Source organism: Malaclemys terrapin, chromosome 1 (assembly GCF_027887155.1).
Source record: "Malaclemys terrapin pileata isolate rMalTer1 chromosome 1, rMalTer1.hap1, whole genome shotgun sequence".
NCBI classification, from domain to species: Eukaryota; Metazoa; Chordata; order Testudines; family Emydidae; genus Malaclemys; species Malaclemys terrapin.
In genome coordinates, this window is record NC_071505.1 from 300,223,989 (window position 1) to 300,246,317 (window position 22,329).

Consider the following 22,329-nt stretch of genomic DNA (forward strand, 5'->3'; position numbering starts at 1 on the left):
CTTGTATTTTTTCAACATTAAAGTATTGTTTTGTTTTTTTAATTTACAATTTCCCTACTAACCATTGCTACTACAAAATCCTGAAAAAAACATAAAGAGAATCTGGTGGAAGGAGTGTGAGGTTGATGGCAAATGAACATGATGAAAATGAGCCTGAGAATGACTTATATGGTAAACAAACTGACTGAAGGAATTCACCCGTGCATTGAATTTACATTTTCAAGCTCCTGAATATTTTGGCTATTTTACAGTAGTCATAATCCTGTTGAAAAGAAGCAGTTGATGTTCTGGAACCTTAAACAAACACTGACAGAAAATATATACTAAGTAAGGGTTGAATTGTAAAATCCACTGCGATTGGCAAGACCTGCAGCTTTGTTGTTGTATTATTATTATATTTTACAAGGCAGTGTCACTAAATTTTTTTTTTGTTTTACTGGCATCAATTGAGTGAGCCCATGTTAGCATGGCAACTGAAATTTATATTTATCCAAAGTTGCCTCATAAAAGAAGTAATGCCAGTTCTTCCTGAACTAAAATACCTTCTAGCTAGAAGTAAATAGAAATGCTACTCCAAAATGCTTTCTGGTTAGTAGGCACGTCTAAAAATTTAAAAGAAAAGAGACCATAAAACAAAGTTCAGACAATATATTCAGAGAAGGATGAAATTAACATCTGGTTTAGTTATGATAAATGCATCCACATAAACTCTATATAATATAGCATGTATACAATTAAACAGTAATAAGTCACCAGGACCAGATGGTATTCACCCAAGAGTTCTGAAGGAACTCAAATGTGAAATTGCAGAACTACTAACTGTCATCTGTAACCTATCATTTAAATAAGCTTCTGTACCAGATGACTGGAGGATAGCTAATGTGATGCCAATTTTTTAAAAAGACTCCAGAGGAGATCATGGCAATTACAGGCCGGTACGCCTAAATTAAGTACTAGGCAATTTCTTGAAACTATAGTAAAGAACAGAATTATCAGATACATAGATGAACATGATTTGTTGGGGAAGAGTCAACATGATTTTTATAAAGGGAAATCATGCCTCACCAATCTACTAGAATTCTTTGAGGCGGTCAATAAGCATGTGGACAAGGGGGATGCAGTGGATATAGTGTACTTAAATTTTCAGAAAGCCTTTGAAAAGGTCCCTTACTAAAGGCTCATAAGCAAAGTAAACTGTCATGGGATAAGAGGGAAGGTCCTCTCATGGATCAGTAACTGGTTAAAAGATAGGGGGAAAAGGGTAGGAATAAATGGTCAGTTTTCAGAATGGAGAGAGCTAAATAGTGATGTCCCACAGGGGTTTGTATTGGGACCAGTCCTATTCAACATATTCATAATCTGGAAAAAGGGGTAAAATTTGCAGATGATAAAACACTACTCAAGATGGTTAAGTCCAAAGCCGCCTGAAAAAAGTTACAAAGGGATCTCACGAAAATGGGTGACTGGGCAACAAAATGGCAGATGAAATTCAATGTTGATAAATGCAAAGTAATGCACATTGGAAAACATAATCCCAACTATACATAAAAAATGATGGGGTCTAAATTAGCTGTTATCACTCAAGAAATAGATCTTGGTGTCATTGTGGATAGTTCTTTGAAAACATCCACTCAATGTGCAGTGGCAGTCAAAAAAGCTAACAGAATGTGGGGAATCATTAGGGAAGGGATAGATAATAAGACAGAAAATATCATATTGCATCTATATAAATCCATGGTATGCCCACATCTTGAATACTGTGTGCAGATGTGGTCACCCCATCTCAGAAAATATATTGTAATTGGAAAAGGTACAGAAAAGGGCAACAAAAATGATGATGGGGTATGGAACAGCTTCCAAATGAGGAGAGATTAATAAGAATGGGACTTTTCAGCTTGGAAAAGAGACAGCTAAGGTGGGATATAATAGAGGTCTATAAAATCATGATGGGTGTGGAGAAAGTAAATAAGGAAGTGTTATTTACTCCTTCTCATAACACAAGAACTAGGGGTCATTGAATGAAATTCAAAGGCAGCAGGTTAAAACAAACAAAAGAAAGTATTTCTTCACACAACGCACAGTCAACCTGTGGAATTCTTTGCCATAGGATGTTGTGAAGGCCAAGAGTATAACTGGGTTCAAAAAAGAATTAGATAAGTTCATGGCGGATAGGTTCAGTGGTGAGCTGGTGCCGGTTCGCACCGGTTCACGTGAACTGGTTATTAAATTTAGAAGCTGGTTTAGAACTGGTGGTTAAAGGGGTGGGCAAACTCCGGCCCGTGGGACCATCCTGTCCGGCCCGCCTGAGCTCCCGGCTGGGGAGGCTCCCCTGGCCCCTCCCCCCCACTTCTCCCCTCTCGCAGAGCCTCAGCGTGCCACGCCGCTGGCGCCAGCACTCTGGACCGCTCCTGGGCAGCTCTGCAGCTCCTGCCGCTTTGAGCGGCATGGTAAGGGGGTGGGGCTGCGAGCTCCAGTGGGCCACGTGGCACCCATACACGCTGCCCTGAGCAGCATGGTAAGGGAGCTGGGTCGGGGCTGGGAGGAGGGGTTGGATAAGGGACAGGGAGTGGTTGGAGGGGACGGAGATTCTGGGGGGGGGTGTCAGGGGATGGGGAATGCGGGGGCATTGGGTAGGCATGGGAGCTCCAGGGGTCTGTCAGGGTGGTGGTGAATGGGGTCGGGGCAGTCAGGGGACAGGGAGCAGGGCGAGTTGGGTAGGGGGTAGAGCCCTGGAGGGGCAGTTAGGATGGGGGGTCTCAGGCTTGTACTCACCAGGCAGTGCTTAATAACCGGTTCCCTACCGGGTCGTCGTTGGCACTTTGGTGGCGGGTCGTTCACTTGTTCCAGGTCTTCGGCGGCACTGAAGGATGTGCCGCCAAAAACTTGGAGTGAGTGAAGGACCTGCCGCTGAAGACCCAGTAGGGAACTGGTTATTAACATTCTGGCAGCTCATCACTGGATAGGTCCATGAATGGCTATTAGCCAGGATGGACAGAGGTGATGTCCCTAGCCTCTGTTTGCCAGAATCTAGGAATGGGCAACAGATGATGGATCACTTGATGATTACCTGTTCTGTTCATTCCCTCTGAAGTACCTGGCATTGGCCACTGTCAGAAGACAGGATACTGGGTTAAATGGACAATTAGTCTGACCCAGTATTGCTGTTCTTATTTAATGTAGGTCCTACATCCCAATACAAAAAAAGAAAATTATTAGAGGCGGCTTCATCAGGAACTTAAATACTCTAGTGGTAAGGGACATTTCACTTCCTAGATTGATTCCTTTATGAAAAGAATGGACCTGAATAGTTTGAACAAACTTGCCTACACAATATATCCAGATTTTGTATAATATAGCACTATCCACCACAGCAGCCAGTTTTCTGTGAAGAAAGATCAGCTGGATATCACAGTGATTGGTGCCTTGGAAATACTCAAGAAAGATGGATAACTCTTAAGATCTGATCCTGTAGACCTTACTGAGGCAAAAGGAAGGATTGGACCCTAGGTTTCATCACCAAAATAATTTAAGGGCTCTATTCCCCATCCATGGAAGACATTGGCAAAACTTCTTATGGTTGTAGGATGGGGCCCTAAGACAGAATTATTGCTCTCTTTTTCCCCATAGCTTTCCTTTCTGTTCAGACTGTCAAACAGAGAGATTACTTCAAAGACAATCAAAACATACGGATGGATGTCTCTTAAATTCAACCGTACTCTCCTTCTATTGATGCTGACACCATTTCTTCTAGTAGCTGGTCCTCCTTTTTAGAAGACAGTCCATGAAGAAAGCATTCAGACCCTCAGTACCTCTTCCTACGTAGGGCTCAACACTGCTAGGACCACACTCCTCACTTGGCAGGATTGTGACCATCACTTTGAATATGCCAGGGCCAAAATACGTTGCCTGTTAATACACACATGATCAGTGAGCAATAGCACTCCCTTTTTAATAAAGGTTAGTTTGCGTTCGACCACTCAGGCCAACCCATCAAGTACTTGTTCAAGGTGACTTGTAGAAGAAGCTATGTGGCCCAGAGAGCTAAAGTACTAACCTCTCTGTTCCAGAGAGATCTGTTTAAATCCTAATTTAGGTGACAAGTAAAAAGTGAGTTTGTCTCATCCAACACCTGTGGAGATTTGTCTCTATCCCCAAAACACTATGCAGTTTGGCAGCCTCTTCTAGGGAGATACACAGGAATGGTGAAGCTGAAGTGCTGCAGGTCAGGATTGGCGTGTACTGGCAAAACAATAGGGAAAGTCCTGCATAGCACCAGCCTCTGCCACGCCTGACCAGATAGGCTGTGCTATTATTCCCTCACTTCCTCAGGGCTACATTCCCTTTTCAAATGTTAATTTAAAAAAGAAACAGATTTGCACTGGATCTGAAAAGACAACATGGAAGCAGCTAGAAAAGGCTTATTTATAGCATATTTTGAGACAAAGTAAACAAGAATGGAGAGGGGAGGCATTCACAGCAGTTTTTCTACTCAGACTAGAGCACATAATGGCTTTATTTATTGTCAGGCATACTGTTATCTCTGATCTTCTATGTGACTTCAAATCCAAGCTATGTTAGTTTACAATATAGCTGTTTCATCAGCCATAAGTTTTAAAATGACTAAAAGCAAGATGATTTAGAATTAAGATGAAAATTTGCTTTTAATTCACCCCTTTGTAGCCATATTTTGCATCACTGTATGGTATTAAAAATCAATCTATTTTTTTAAAAAAGCCCTAGACTCATTGAGGCAGAGGAAAGACAGAATTCTGCCCTTAGTTCTGATCTGAGTGATTTAACATAGATTTTGATTATATTCAAAAGCTATATGCCAGTATCCAAGTGTTATTGAGATATGATATTGCTGAACAATTCCTTGTGGTTTAATACACTGTAAATAAAAAGGCTCTAAAAACTGACCACACACAAAGGGCTAATAAATTAAAGCTACTTTTTTGTAAAAAAAAAATAAATGGACATCCAGGGAGAAATCCTTTCTAGGTACATTAAATGTCTGACTAATGCAATTTGAAACTGGTAAGGTAAGAAAGCATGAAAATAGGAGTTAAATGCTTTGCACAGCAAGGTTTACAAGGTAATGAAAGATTGTCAGTATGCTGCATAGAAAAAAAAGTAACTAATATACCTTCTGTAGATCATTTCACAGCTTAAAATTCCAGAAGTGCTGCCTCTACTTTTAAAAAATGTATTTCTTATTTAAATAGAACAAGAGGTGTGCTAAAAATGTCACAGAATAAGTACGTATAAAATTAGATTTGTCTTTATTTCCAAATTATTTTGAAAGTAAATTTTGGAAAAAGAGCTTCTGAAAATTTGCTGGGTTTAATTTTTCTTATGTCAAATGTTCAAGAGCCTGAGCCAGGCAAAGCTAACCTCTACATCTGTGAGCCCAGAAGCTGTGGAAGATTCCTGGGTTCATAGATTTATAGATTTCCAAGCCCAGAAGGGACAATTGTGATAATCTAGTCTGACCTCCTGTATAACACGGGCCAGAGAACTTCCCCAAAATAATTCCTAGAGCCCGGCAGGCTAAACTTGTCTGAAAATATCTCCCTGCGTCTATGGTATACAGAATTAGGTGCTCAAATACTATGGTAATGAATGGGAAACTTATAAATATGATTTTTTTAATTAGCCTTTTCTGTGGTAGAGTCTATGAGGCCACAGCACTCCATTCTCTGGACTGGCTCCATCCTTGTGGTGATCTTCCCTGTGATCTAACTGTTCTTTTAGTGTCTAGTGGTGACTTCTCCATCCCAAGATATCACCTCTATGGTTTCCCAGAAGGTTCAATTTCTTTGGCCTCTGCTCTTTCATCTTCACCCTTTCCATCATTTTCTCCCTATTTGCCTTTACTCTCGTGTTTACATGAATGATAGCTGGAGATATCCCTGGATACTTAAGTGATTCCTCGTTCTCAACCCTAACTTTGATCAAGTAAACTTGTTGCTTTTATTTCAACGGTCAGCCAAATATCTTACATGCAAAAGTGGATCTGCTGAGTGAGCAGGAGGAGCACTGCCAAAAACAACCGTAGTTCCAGATCTCCTGTTTACATCCACTAAGCAAAACTGATTCCACTTGCATAAAACCAGAGTATCCAGGCTGTATGTGCGTGGGTGCAGAGCAGCTGGGGAGATAGAATCTATCACTACTGCAGCCTAGAGCCGGGGTTCAGACCTGCGGTTCATCCCTTCCCTTCCCAACCTTTGAGAGCTGCAGTTCCAGTGAAAGGGAATTTCACCCATTGTTTGTAACTGTGGGGTCACACTTAAAACTCAACTCTCTCTTTCCTCCCCACATTCTCTAAGGTCCAAACCTCAGACAAAGTTATTCAGGGGACACATTATGTACATCTCAAGAAGCAGACCATTGGCTTACCAAGTCTAGTGAACAAATAGTTGTGCCCCACGGAGCAAAGTCACAAGGATATTCTGTGCTTAAGTAGCCCTGATTGGCCAACTTTTATGGTTATGCACCGTCTGCATGCTCTCAAACCTGCTGCAGGCCATATAGTGGGCCTAAACCAAAAAGTGGGCATGAGTTTTCTTGGTTTTCAGTTTCTGAAAATTTGCCTGTGATGGGGTGTTCACCCTCACACTAGCCTAGAAGGGGTTGATGAGGCTGAGAAGTGGCCAATTGCTCAGATAAGCCACAGATGAGGTGGCCTGAATGATGATGGAACCCAGCTGAGAAGAAACAGAAGTGGCTAGTATAAAGCCAGGAAGCTGGCAGCAGAAGGAGGCCACAGTGAGGGCTCTGGACAGTAGAGAGGAAAGGAAGGAAATCTAGGGGCAGGGCTTAGGGAAATGGCAGCAAGGTTTAGATGGTACAGACATTGGTTCCTGATTAGAGGGTCCCAGAGGTGGAACCTGGAGTAGAGAGTGGGCCCAGGTTACCCTACCAGCCACTGGGGAAGTGGCACAGTGCTGGCAGTGAGGGAGAAAACTACCATTTTTGGATGGACAGACTTTGATAACCCCCAGAAGGGATTAACACACAGGTGACCTGGATGAGGGGCCAATCCAATGAAGAGAGAGGACCCTGAGTCACTGAGAGAGAGAGAGGGAGAGAGAGAGGCAGGGGGATGCACGAATGAGTGACAGACTGGGGTGCTGGACCTGGATGGAACTCCTCACCAGAACAGCGAGAAGGAGGCACCCCATTGGTGACAGTGCCCATCATCCATGTACAACTTTTAAAAACCAGGAAGTTCCAAGTATCAATTTGAAGAACCAACAAAAATAAAATCTCCACCCTTGAATCCAAATAAACATGATACTCATTTCATCTGCTCCCACTCCTAGTGAATGGCTCAGGAAAACAGATGGCTGTGCTACTTAGTATGATGCCCAGCATACTTGGGTTCTGTCAGACCAAGGAATTGGTAGTGAATTCCACAATCAAAGGCCCTACACTGAAAACCACCTCAACCAGCTGTCAAATATTAAAATCTGGAGGCTGTGAACTCAAGCGAATTGGATATCTCTATCTTCATGTCAGTACATTTGGACAGAGAGAGAGGGGAAGTCTTTTAGGTAGCCATGTAGGGTTTTAAAGAATGAGCCCAACAGTTTGAATTGCAACCAGAAGTGAAGAAGAAACCAATGTAGTGTCTGGAGAAGTGATATAATGTTTTTACTATATGGTCAATATGTTTAGGCAGATAAATTCCCACATTCTGCATCTGCTGTAGATTCCAAGTGATCTTCAACTCTAACCATGTGTAGAGCAGACTGTAGTTATCCAATATGAAAATGAAAAAGGCATGGATGGCAATAGCAAGATCTACATCGAAGAGAAATAGTCACTATTATATGACCAAATGCAGATTAAAAAAAAAAAAAAAAAAAAAAAAAGACATCCCTGTTGACTTTGTCAACTGGGAAGGAATCCATGAATTGCATAAACTTCCAGTTGCCTGTTTGAGATCCACTGTTGGCAAGTTGTTAGCCATCATCTGTGCAATCCATTTACCCTAGCATCAGGTCTTTGAAGCAAATGGCTTTATGCAGAGCAGCACTGAACAGCTCACAATAGCAGCTGTGTGAAATGTGGGTGACTTTAAAGGCTTATTTGTCCAATTTGTTGTCCATCTTATTAAAACAGGTAGAAACTCCAGCCAATGGATCTACAAAGTCTATCACCTGCCTAGTCTAGAGCCAGCTGGTATGTTGACCAATCTTGTTCATACTGCATGACAGTGGCATCAGTAGGGTGATGCCTCTATCTGCAGTGTATTATAGGAAGTTGGCCAGGACACCTGGGGACCACTTTACCATTCCACTACATTTCTACTGGTAAAGGATATAGGACATTGCTGAGAGTGGAATATGGGCTGGGAACTCTGTCTCCACTTAGTCAAGCTATACATACCATAGGAAGTCAGTAATTATTGGATGATATGTGGATAATATACACAACCATCTGTTTTTTTGTGGGGAGATTAGGGGCTTTTGCCTTATCTCCCTACTACGTTGCACCCATTTCTCTAGGTCAGGACAAGAACTAGAATGTTAATTGTCCTCATCTGGGAGAAAAATGTAAAGGCATTCCTACTTAGCATGTATTTTATCTTTAGTAGACTAGAAAACTGGTGTCATATCTAAGAAGTGTACTGGACCACAGAGAGAGCACAAGCTTAGTCCTAGGACAATTTCATCTTCTTCTATATTGCTGTAAACTTCTGGTAACTTGCTATGAAAACAGAAATGCTGTAAATACAAGTGCTGTTTGTTAGTAAATATTTTCTTATTAAAACATTTCCTTTTTAAAAAGTGGGACAGTCCCACTTACATTTTCCATAGGGGATTTAAATTAATAGCAATGGTCTTGTGTGCATTTTGGGGCATATTGTGTCTGATTCAAAACTTACGTACAGTAAATATGTATACAGAGACTTTCAGCAAGAATGTTGGTGCTGACAAATCCACAAGCTGTGGAAAGGGATTTCCAGGCCAACTGTTTCCTAGGCAAACTAAATCAGTGACTGAGTCCTGTCCCCTTCTGCAGGATGCGCTGAATCCTCACCCACTGGCGTCGTAACTCCCATTGAACTTCAAATGTGCAGGGTCTGGCCTTCCAATCACAGCATTGGGAATACAACATACCAAACCAGTGCAAGCGCCCTGTCATCTGTTCTCAGAGTGAGTTAAAATTCGTGTGCGGACAGATTAGCTAGACTAAAATGTGGTGTTCTGTGTGTTTGTGTGAAATTCACCCCTCTGCAAAGTGCCAACACAAAGACTATGCACTATCTATGAAAACTTCAGATGTTTTTCATCAAAAACCCCAATATCCCAAACTGGAAAGTTTTCAGCTGTACTCAGACTCACTGAAGAGTCTAAATTTTCCATGGGACTGCCCCCTCCACCATTATCCAGTCAGATCTAGGGTGGACCCTGCACTGGCTGCTCAAATCCCGCCTCTTGGGAAGAAGAGTTGCACAACCTACACTGCATTCAGTCTGCTTCTGTGGAGGGGGAGGGCAGCATCTAGCCTTTGCAGATGGTCTCAAGAGTGGTTTTTTTCCCCCTTACAACCTACCTTAGTCCACTGAATACTTGGTTATAGCTAAAAGTATTATCTTTGGGTTCTCAGGTGGTAATATCCTAGCTTTAATCTCTAGCTATGTGGAGTTGCTTGTTCTTAATAGATCATTTCCAGGTAAATCCTCTTGTTAAGCTTGAATGCTAACTACTGCGGCATCCTCTGTTGGAGAGGAATTAGAATATCTCATTTGCATTTTGTTTAGACACAATTTTATTTAAACTAGGAGAGAGAATGTTAGCCTTTCATTTTGGATAATAATCCTTTAAGACAAGCAGTGCTGCAGTCAGCCAACAATATCAGATTTTAAATGTTGTTTATGCTGATCTAATCAGCTTGGTTTTTACATTTAACTTATTTGTATAGAGTGCTTGAACCTGCAAAGTACTCACAGCTGTAAAATTTACGCTAAAAAATTCTGCGTGGAGGCTTCAAATACTGGCTAGGTGCCATAGAGAGGGATAGTCTGACCTTGTGTAAAATCAGGGACTACCTATAGAAAAGTGTTGCTAACTTTCCCACCCTTCTAGCAAAAGAGATGCCCATCAGAAAGGCCAATCCAGTGTCCGAACTCTTATACTTTTGAATTTTAAAGGAATTTTTTTAGTAAGTGGACCCTACAGTGCTATAAAATAATTAAGGTTTATGACACTGATGTAAAGCATATGTTATATCCATTTTTAACTGATGGCGGTCTTGTCAAGCCTCAGTTTCCCTAAAGTCTCTCAATGCATATCAGTGGGAGAAGAAGGAATAGAATCCATATTCTAATTTATGTGCTCTAACTATTAGTCACATTTTCTTTTATAGTGAAAATGAAGTCTAGTATAGCACAATTGTGATGCCATATTTTGGTCTCTCCACTTAAATAGAAATATTTTCATTCATGGTTGTTTAACTTAATGGTCTTAAGTTGGAACATATTTGTTTATGTATTGAAGCCAGTTATACCAAATACTTAGAGCTTGGATATTGTACAGTATGTTTATTGCTGCAATATCTTCATGTGTAACTAAACTTCTAATGTGTAGCTCTTCTCTAAATTCTCCTGAAGGTCTATTTTTTTTCCACTGTGCTTACAATATGCTTGCTAAGTAAGGACTCAAATCTCTCCTGTATCTGAGTTCCATTTGGTACAGAAGAGAGGTGGGGGAGCTATCAGAAGCTGGTTGTCTCCTTGATTCTGTGCCCATCAGACCCCAGTGTGAGTAAGAATAACCAAGGGATTGCTATAACTTAGGCTCCTGACAGATGGTCTGAAGGGCCAGCATAGGGCGTGGAGCACTACCACAGCCCTGACATGCTCCCTCTCCTCCCTGGACATAGCTGCTACAACTGGGTGGGGGGCTGGCTGGCTGAGGCAGGAACTGGTTCTGCTGTCTTTATGCCAGTGAGGAGTTCTTTTCTACCAGGGGAATTCTCCATGGGCTAATTACATATCCAGAATCCAGCCCCTTTACTGTTAGTGGTGGAAACAGGCCAGATCATAAGATAGAATCTGGACTGAAGTCTACCCATTCACTCTATCCATTTATCTAAAAAACCCAAGCCAAAACACATCTTTCCTCCATCATACTATGCATTCATTACATTGAATAAGCATGTATTCTTATTGATATTCTAGAGTCATAGGACTGGAAGGGACCTCGAGAGGTCATCTAGTTCAGTTCCCTGCACTCATGGCAGGACTAAGTATTATCTAAACCATCCCTGACAGGTGTTTGTCTAACCTGCTCTTAAAAATCTCCAATGATGGAGATTCCACAACCTCCCTAGGCAATTTATTCCAGTGCTTAACTACCCCGACAGTTAGGAAGTTTTTCCTAATGTCCAACCTAAACCTCCCTTGCTGCAATTTAAGACCATTGCTGCTTGTCCTATCCTCAAAGGTTAAGAACAATTTTTCTCCCTCCTCCTTATAACAACCTTTTATGTGATTGAAAACTGTTCTCATGTTCCCTGTCAGTCATCTCTTCTCCAGACATCTCTTCTTCCCTCACAGATATTTTCTAGACCTTTAATAATTTATGTTGCCCTTGACCTTCCTCGCTTGCCCTTCATTACTCTTGTCACCCGCCACCTCATCATTCTGTCAACTCCAAAAATAGTGCATAAGCTCCTTGAAGCAGTGATATTGCCATCTATTTGTTTTGCAATGCGATAAAACTCAGAAAGGAACCAACCCATTTCACCTTCAAGAATATGGCTGGTCCAAGTTATCCTGTGTGTGGGTAATACATACTCCTTAATGCACAGATAAGGAAGATGTGTCCAAGGAACCCATTAGATGGTGTATCTGCAAAGCAGCTGTCTATTCTGGAGTATTACCAAACGGATTATTAGTTTGTCACAGCTTTCAACTGAACCTATCAGAAAATCTTAATTATCCAGAAGCATTGCTGTGGAGCACTGCTTTCCCCTGGTGTTTATCACCCTGTTTCCATACTATTCCTACTAGGCAATACTGATTAAAGGCAAGGTGGATTGGAGTTGAATGAGAAATCCGGACTAAAAATCAAAATACGATTTCCAACATGGCAAAAAAATGGATGGTATTTCAAAAAAACAACAAACAAAGAACCCCAAACAAGTCAAAATAGCAGGGCCCTTCATTTCAAAACAGCCACATAAATGATTTGTGGGAAAAGCTTAAGACAGCTGTGAGTAATATCACCAAATTAGAATAGGGCTGCTTGTGTATTTATCACAGAGAATTCTTACTGACAGCTCCAAAATAGACATACTTGTATGGCTTGTTTTGCTTTTATTAACATAGCAGTTTGGTACACATTGTACAAGGAGAGCTAAACATGTTCAAGTCTCTAGTTATCTTATTGCATTAGTGTTCCCTTGTTCTGTTTCTTATTTACTCAGAGCAAATGTAATATTCTTGCCTTAAACAAACCCTTTGCACCTACGGAAGGGGTATAATTAAAGGCTATGTTAATCAATAAACACTTCATTGTAAGGAACCTTTATGAGCAACAAGGAATACACTACATTTTGCAGTATTGGGTAATAGAGGCTCCGATTTTAGGAAAGTATTTGAATTATATGCTTAACTTTAAGCATGTGTTGAAGCCAATAGGATTTCAGCACATGGTTAAAGTTAAGAACATGCTTAAGTGCTTTCCTGAATAGGGATGCTTTCCTGAATCAGGGCCTAAGGATTGTAATTTGAAGTATGAGGTGAAATATTACTTATGGTAACAGAGAAAAACAACAGCATGTTCATATATGGTGTTGATGAACCTCAGTTCATGGGTTTTATACATATAAGATAGTCCATTAGTGCATGTTCCTTTTTTAGTCTAAATCCTTTTTTGCATTCTTCCCAGGTATCAGCATATCTGTTCATACACATACAGTTGAGTGTTTCTTCTTTTTTTCCCCTTTAGTGTCCATGAGTACCCCCTCTTTTACAATCTCTCAATGGTGTTTGCTACTGTCTAAGAATACAGTATTTCACTGTTGAGGATGCTATAGTCAAAATTCATTCCATTGCTCTTGCATATCAAAGCTCTTCTCAAAGTCCCAAAAAAGCTAGCAATTTATTTATTTTCCATTTGCACCTATCCTTATTCTCTAACCACCCTACAAAAGATAAAATCACAATGTTGATCAAAATGCATGTACTAACAATAAAATTACTTGGAATTCTGGTGCCCTGATATGAAATCACACAAAACGTTTCCTTGTTCTAGATCTGTCAGATTCAAATTTTCTCAAATGGAGGCTACTCCTTCGAAAACTTGGCCCATTAGATATGAGAGAAGAATAATGTTCTACCCATTTTCTGTTTTATTCAAAAATTCATTAGTTTATTACAAATATATATGCTTTTATTCTCCACTCCAGTAAGCCAAGATACCTTTATAGTGGCGTAGTTCTAGTGTAATGGCATGAAGAATCAAGCCCAAAGTCTTGTTATTGATCATTTAGAAATGTATTTAGTTTAAAACAAGATTCTATTTTCCATAATTGTTACTTTTCATTATGATCTGTTCATTAAGAAAAATTCCACCCAGTCCTGCACTGCAAAACCTTTGGCAGGTCTCCATAAATCAGTTTTTTGTGGCAATGCATGAATGTCTATTTTTAAAAATTGAATATACCTCCATTTATAGACCATCAAAGTATTTTTTCATTGAATTTTACCTTAGCATTTGCACACACACTTTTCTTCAAGAGCAGCACTCACTTGATTGCCTTTACAGCCTGACAACATAGCCCTGAAATCATGTAGCAATTTGGGTGCCCAGTGATCTTTTACATTGGTTATCTTAAAAGTATTGGCTAATTTGCATGGTCCTTAATCTTCATAGGACTGATCTTCCAAGACCAATGTACACTTAGTGCTTGATCCTGCCAGGTGCTAAGCTCTCTGACCTCAGTCCCACAAAGCACATATGTATATACTTGACTCTCAGCACAGGAACAGTCCAAATGAAGTCACAGGACATAAACTTGTGTAAGTGCGTTCCTGTATTGGAGACTAATCTACTCACAGTTTTTGTAAGGGTATAACTAATTCAGTTAGGGGTGTGATTTTTTTTTTTTAATCCAAAATTGTTATGCCAGTACGAGTGCTTATGCCGGTATACTTTATACTCTCATATTGGCTACATCTACACTACAGGGGGGAGTCGATTTAAGATATGCAAATTCAGCTACGTGAATAGCATAGCTGAATTCAACGTATCGCAGCCGACTTACCCCACTGTGAGGACGGCGGCAAAATCGACCTCTGCGGCTTCCCGTCGACGGCGCTTACTCCCACCTCCGCTGGTGGAGTAAGAGCGTCGATTCGGGGATCGATTGTTGCATCCCGATGGGACGCGATAAATCGATCCCGGAGAGGTTGATTTCTACCCGCCGATTCAGGCGGGTAGTGTAGACCCAGCCTCAAGGGAATAAGTTATACCAGTATAAGACACCTTTACACTGGTATAACTGTGTCCACACTAGAGGGCTGTATCACTTTAATTATACAAATATTTCAATATACTGGCATAGTTAAAGTGGTATTATTTGTCAGTGTAGACAAGGCCTATGTACTTGATTGCACTGGAAAATCAGATTCTTAAGTGTCTGAGGGCATCAACTAAGTCCACAAATCACAAGAAGATTTTTTACAAATGTGTCCATGAGAATTAATATACATTTTTCTTGCTGTGAACTGAAAAGGCAGAGCTGATATAAGGCTGATTAAAATACCCTCATTGTTATACCAAATCTTTGGTTACCTCTTCTGGTTTACCATGTTTTAAAGACATTCAGGAATCAGTCTGAAGAATTTTTTATAGCATTGCCAACAGAGAGTAGATCAGTTCTAGGCTGGTGGTCACAACAAAATAATTCAGTCCCAAAAGCTCTAATCCAACAGCAAGCACTGGAAAAGTCCAGTGTTAAACATGTATGTGTTCTTAACCAAATTTCCATGAAAATCAGTATAATTATTCTGACTCAAGGCTGCTAACTGCTTCTGTTTTTATCTATTTATCTTAAACATTAAGCTAAAAATCATACGTTATTAAGGAGTATCAAGTCCTTTTTTTTTTTTTTTTTTAAATTCTTTGAATTTGTGTATTTCCTTATGAAAATGCCACAGAATTCTATGGTAAGAGCTCTGAACACTATAACACATTAATGGAAGCTGTGGCTTTCTACGCCATAGACTTTTTGGCATTTTCTTCTAGGAGGCCATAGACTTTTTTGGCATTTTCAATTATTTGAAAGATACACAGTTCCCAGCTGTGGTATATATACACAGAATAAACATTCTAATGGTTTTCTTAGACTCCGTTTTTGACCCCAGTTCGGCCCATTTTCACCACTCAAGCACACAGAGGCCATAAAGTTATCTTTTATGGCTACCTGTCAGTATAGGGGAAATCCTAAGGGGAAGAGAGACAGTTCTACTCCCCATTAAATCTCCAGTGAGCTCCAGTTTGTGGAATGAACTTGTGGGGGGTCAAAGACATCTTGAGGTTTAGATTACAGCAGTCCTAAGGCTGCTGTAATTTATACCTGGCTGGCCCCAAAATCTGAGATCCAATAAAGGTGATATAAAACTACTTTTGTCCTCCCCCATCCCCAGATCCTGTGGCAAGCGCTGTTTGGCCTGACCCGAGAATTAAGCCAATATCTTTGATTCCATTCTTTATTATCCACAAAGTGCCCCCATTCCCCACAAGGTTTTATGTACAACAGTTCTTCAATCAATTAATCAAATTCATGTAAGTAAGCCTAACAACAACATCTTAAAATGTTTGATTTTTAGATGAACTGCACATGGCCTCCATCATATAAAACTGCTGGAGGAAGCAGGACACCATACTCTAATCGGGCTTGGGAGTTTTCATGAGAAATCTGCTTCTGGTTTTTGATTAGTGATTGGTTAGCGTTTTTGCTGTGCCTGATAGACAAAGAAAAGGTGCTGAGGATGAATGTGATGAGGATGAAGAGGTGACCAGTAAGCTATAAAGGTTTAACTTGGGATGCAGATTGAAAACAAGGATCATATACACAGTATACACAGAACATAGAATTGTTAGTTCAAGTAAAGCCAACTGCAATTTTTTCCAATAACATAAAAACATATTTTTAACAAGGTCCTGTAACAGTAAATTATTTTCTTCAATGATCAGTCTCTGGATAGGGAGAATTCACAGACATTCACTCAGTGTGTTGTCTCCTTTATTGTTTGACAGCTAATCTTTTTACTATTTATAAACTTCTTATTTTTATTGCTTTTCAGTATAATAATATTTTTTTTACTGATTAAAAAATTATATGCTCCATGCTCCAAAGAGCTTGCAAACTGATTACATTTTCTCATTACGGCCTGTCAAAATTAGACAAAAGGTTGGATCTGAAGAAAGAATGACAGGAGCAACTCCCATTTCTCCCATTAGTCTTCTTAGACTTTCTTAGTTTCAATTTTTGTCAGAAACAGCCTTTGATTCAAAGGCAAAAAGACCCTTCTTGTGGTAAGTTAGTTTGCCCTAAACCCAGGGAGCAGGAGGAGCATAATTTGAATTAACATTAATATTTTACCTTGTGCAGATTGTTTCCCAAAACTTTTCATAAAATTAAAATATTTTTTTTAAAAATAAACAAGTTAATCAGTTCATAAATCAAATTGCATTTGAGATATAAAAGTTGATTAGAAAAGAAAGCTAAAAGCAATAGTAATTAAGCATGATTTAAAAGGAGGATTAACAGCTGTAGAATTGAGAAAGATTAGGAAGGTATTTAAATAAAACACATCACATAGAAGGAAGCACAACAGGGAATAGACAATGCCCATGAGATTTCAGAGAGGCATTGCGAATACAGGCAGTGTGCTGTTTAAAAGTGAAGAGCATGGTTTGAAGTATATCAGATAAAAAGATGAACTAGTACAGTGTAGATAGATCACGGGGAGCTTAAATGTTAAGAGAATCTTGAACTCAATCTTGCATTTGTCTAGAAGGCTGTGGAGTGAATAGCACATATGAGGAACATTTGGTTTTTAAGGCAAACATGAACTTGAGCTGCTGAACTATTTTTCAATTGAACTGATATTTTTAATTAATTTAGCTATTTTCATAGTGTTCAGCTCTATGCCAATCAAATGGTGATTCTAGATGCATGAACTAGTATATATCCTTTTGCAATCCAATGCTGCAAAGATTTATGCATATACTTATAACTTCATTCACTGTGTTTGATATCTTAGCCAATATCCTGCAGTCAATGGGAATCTTGCCATTTGGGGGATATCAGTATAATAATAATAATTAATGGAGATATCCCATCTCCTAGAACTGGAAGGGACCTTGAAAGGTCATCGAGTCCAGCCCCCTGCCTTCACTAGCAGGACCAAGTACTGATTTTGCCCCAGATTCCCAAGTGGCCCCCCTCAAGGATTGAACTCACAACCCTGGGTTTAGCAGGCCAATGCTCAAAAGTATGTTAATGATACTTTTGTCTATATTGCACAAACTATCCTTTGGAAGGAGAAGACAAAAGCAAAGCAGAATGATCTGCTATGAGTCTTGGAAGTTGGGTAAGGACAAGTAGGAACAAAGATAGAAAGGCTTCAAATAGGGATCACTGATGAGAAATATGCTACATTTCAACAAACTAATGCAGTCATGCAAAAGAGAACAAATAAAATTGAAAAAGATACTTCAGTTTCAGGCTAGGAGTAGTAATTCTTACCACTATGTATTTTAAAGTGCTGCATAATTGTTGTTGTTATTTACTCTGTGAGGTAAGCATTGCTATCCCAATTTACGGTTTGGGAATTTGATAGCTTAAACAAATTGTTCCATGCAGGGTGTGTCTACACAACAACGAAACCCTGTAGCAGCAAGTCTCGGAGCCTGGGTTAACTGACTGGAGCTGGCACGATGGAGCTAAAAATAGCAACATAGACATTCCTGTCTGGGCTGGAGACTGGGCTCCAAGACCCTCCCTACTTGCTGGGTCTCAGAGCCTGGGCTCCAGCCCAAGCGGGAACAGCTACACTGCTATTTTTAGCTCCATAGCGCAAGCCCCAGTCACCTGACCTGGGCTCTGAGACTCACTACTGCAGGGTTTTCTTGCAGTGTAGACGTACCCTTAGTGACCCAGTGAGAGAGCTGGGATTAGACAGCTGGTATCCTAGGGTGAAATCCTCATCCCACTGAAGTCAATGGGATTTTTGCCATTGACTTTATAAGAGTCAAGATTTCAGCCCTAGAGTTCAATCCTCTAGGCCACACTGCTTCTCAAGAAAGGCATGCTATTTTTGATCAGTCAGGGAAAGACATTACTTATTTGACTGCAGATGGATACATTCATTTTGGAAAAGTAAAGGTTTTGCTCCTGGAAATGTTGAATCAGAATTGTCATGCTCTGTGTTTAATAACTCTGAGTTGGATTCCCTTTCTCCTTGAACCAACTTGGGAATTGTTCCTGAGAGAAAGTTAACACGAACGGAAATGTAATTGGTCATGACTCATTCAAGCTTAGACAAGAGAGGAACATTTATCAGATCTCTGCTATTTTGTTTATGGGAGCCTATTTCAATGCTGGGAGCATAACTCTCATTCTTCCATTTCAAATGTAGATCAAACAGTTCTGTTCCTCAACATGAAAACCCCTGAATCATTGTGTTCTGGAAATGTTTGCTAATACTAGTAATCAATTGTTTTAATTCCAAAAAAATGCATTAAAGTTCTGCTTGCTATATTCCATGACAATCCAGTATTAGAACAACAGATCCAACATGTTAATTTTAAAAAGGAGTTTTGCTATTCACTTGAGCCTTCAATGTTTCAGTATGTTTATGCCAACTCTCCACCCACCTGAGCTTGTCATGCTGAGCTTGGTGAAGATATGTCTCCGTCAGTCCTACTGACTGTATGACAGAATTTAATCGAGTAGGAATCCACTGAGCCATTTGCCCATGTGAAAATGGGTAGAGTTAGACTAGACATTGACCCATTCAGAATACAGGATTGTTTCTCATTCTTTACAGTGTGATTAAAGAAGTCACAATTTTAACATCTCTCTATCTCTCCATCCTCATCTCTCACTCTATCCTTAAACCATTAGTTCAGTGTTTCTGCTTCTCTTCAGGAAATCAAGGGAGAATAAACCCAGACCCAGTCTCAGGATTTATGAGTAGGCCATTAAGATGAGCCATTGCTTCACCTCTTTTCCCTTCCCATTTGTCTATCTAGAAATGCCTACTATTATTTGTACTGAGGTAGTATCCAGGAGTCCCAGTCATGGACACCGAACCCACTACGCTAGGCACTGTACAAACACAGAACATATAGACGGTCCCTCCCACAAAGAGTGTGTGACCGCCTCCATCACTATAGTATCTGAGCACCTGACAGTCATTAATGGATTTTATCAGTGCAATAACCTGAGAGGTTTTAGCCTCAGCATTACAGATGGGCAACTGAGGCACAGTGTAGATTAAGGCCCAGATTTTTAAAGGTATTAAGGCATAGCTCTGCACAGCACCGCAATGCCTAACTGATTTAGTAGCCAAAGTCCTTGAAAGTCAATGGGACTTAGATTCCATAGTGCCTATATCACTTTTGAAAATGGGACTTAGGTGTTGCAACTTCTAAATATCCTTCAAATATGGGCCTGTGACTTGACCAAGGCTGTATAGAAAATCTTTAAGAACATAAGAAGATAAGAACGGCCGTACCGGGTCAGACCAAAGGTCCATCTAGCCCAGTATCCTGTCTATCACAGTGCCAGTGCCAGGTGCCCCAGAGGGAGTGAACCTAACAGGCAATGATTAAGTGATCTCTCTCCTCCATCCATCTCCGCCCTCTGACAAACAGAGGCTAGGGACACCATTCCTTACCCATCCTGGCTAATAGCCATTAATGGACTTAACCACCATGAATTTATCCAGTTCTCTTTTAAACGCTGTTATAGTCCTAGCCTTCACAACCTCCTCAGGTAAGGAGTTCCACAAGCTGACTGTGCGCTGTGTGAAGAAGAACTTCCTTTTATTTGTTTTAAACCTGCTGCCTATTAATTTCATTTGGTGACACCTAGTTTTTTGTATTATGGGAATAAGTAAATAACTTTTCCTTATCCACTTTCTCCACATCACTCATGATTTTATATACCTCTATGATATCCCCCCTTAGTCTCCTCTCTTCCAAGCTGAAGAGTCCTAGCCTCTTTAATCTCTCCTCATATGGGACCCGTTCCAAACCCCTAATCGTTTTAGTTGCCCTTTTCTGAACCTTTTCTAGTGCCAGTATATCTTTTTTGAGATGAGACCACCACATCTGTACGCAGTATTCGAGATGTGGGTGTACCATTGATTTATATAAGGGCAATAATATATTCTCAGTCTTATTCTCTATCCCTTTTTAAATGATCCCTAACATCCTGTTTGCTTTTTTGACTGCCTCTGCACACTGCCTGGACATCTTCAGAGAACTATCCACAATGTCTCCAAGATCTTTTTCCTGATTTGTTGTAGCTAAATTAGCCCCTATCATATTGTATGTATATAATATGATGGCTGAGGCAGGAATTGAATTCAGGCCTCCTGAATCCCAGTTCAGTGCCCTAGCCACCAAATCATCCTTTCTACCTCTTAGGTCCAACCTCTTGCTCTCCTTTTAACCATCGTGATCTCTCCCACCCACTGGTTGCTTTTTGTCATTGTCCCCTTTCATTCTGGGTATGCTCCTCCTGTTTCGCTCCTATCTCATAGGGAAACTGTCCTATTTCCTCTTCCTCCCCATCTCACCCACAATGTTCCAGCAGCTAACAGCAAAGCCAGCTCTTCCATTGCCCCTTCTTCCCCTCCCATATGGCCAAAGGTCTAACTGGGGGATGAAATGAAGGAGCTAATTCAGTTGGAGGTAAACAGCTGATATCTGGGAGAGAGCTTGCAATATCCCTAGCAAAAGCAGGGAAAGCTTAGGCAGCATCCAATGGCCATAAATTGATCAGGGTGCCCCCAAAAAGTTCAGAAAAGCTGCGGTCACAGGCTTCAGGGCTGGAAAACAAGAACTCCACTCATGACAAATGTTGACATTTATTTTCATTAACTAGACATTTTGAAAAAAAATTGTGTGGGAGAAAAAAAAAACAGAAAAAGTGAGACCCCCCCTCCACACACCCAGTATAGCCAATAGCTTGAGCCTGTATGTCCCAGATTCGTTGTGAGTGCTCTAAGCACTAGACTATTGGTTATACTGATGGGGCTCTCTCTCACTGGTTTTCACAAGCAATTCCCTCTTGAAACGGAGAAAATTTGATTTTATTTAATTGGAATTTTCCAGCAAAAAACTTGTCAGAAAATTCCCTGCCAGCTCCATTCAGTAGTTCCTAAGATCAACTTTGAGTGGGTACAAGGAAGACCACGAATAATCAGTAATTTTTAGGAAAAATATCTATGATGCTCTTTCCATCCTAACAATTACCTTCCATTTTGTAATGAAAAGGGCTGGAGACTTACTTAAAAAAAAATTAGTCCATAAGCTAACAGGCTATCCAGAACTGTGAACCCACATCTGCAGGTTTCATGGGCAACTAAATCTCAAGTAAACCCACTAATTGTGTAAAGTATGCTATGTCCCAGTACTGTTATGTGATTTGAAAGTAATATAGGTGATATGGTCATGAGACACTTAAATTATCTCTGCATTTTACATTGTATGGAGTGCTACAGTGTCCTTTTCTCAGATCCTCTAATGCAGCGGTTCTCAAACTTCATTGCACCATGACCCCCTTCTGACAACAAAAATTACTACATGACCCCAGGAGGGGGGACCAAAGACAGAGCCCGCCCAAGCCCCGCTGCCCTGGGCAGGGGGCAACGGACAAATCTGAAGCCCAAGGGCTTCTGCCCTGGGCAGGGGGCATGTAACCGGCTAACCTGATCAGTAGGGCTTGGGCTTGGGCTTCAGTCCTGGGCAGTGGGGCTTGGAGTTCAGACTTGCTGGGGCCCAGGGCCAACACCAGCCTTGGCGACCCCATTAAAATGGGGACGTGACCCACTTTGGGGTCCTGACTCACAGTCTGAGAACCCCTGCTCTTGCAAAGCTTGTCATCTTTAAAGTGTGTTTTGAACTGAGTGATCAAACATGAATGTCCGATGTATTGTTGTTACTGATATGTATCACACTAGTTGATAGCTCTTCTACAACATAGACCCGGGGAAATGACACATTTAGAAATCATGCATAACTCTTCCTGAAACAAATTCATACATCTACAGAGTAATTTTATTTG

At 40.5% G+C, this 22,329-nt stretch overlaps 1 protein-coding gene across 2 annotated transcripts in view; it reads left to right on the forward strand.

Moving 5' to 3' along the window:
- The window catches only part of TRPC4 (transient receptor potential cation channel subfamily C member 4), a 207,582-nt gene that overhangs the window by 1,706 nt on the left and 183,547 nt on the right, over positions 1-22,329 (forward strand). Inside the window, exon 1 of one of the 2 annotated variants that reach the window (XM_054015241.1) lies at positions 9,148-9,167. The exons of the other annotated variant lie outside the window; for it this stretch is intronic. The gene's annotated coding sequence lies outside the window, so the exon portion shown is untranslated. Of the gene's footprint in view, positions 1-9,147; positions 9,168-22,329 lie in introns of those variants that run through there. 2 annotated transcript variants of the gene reach the window in all.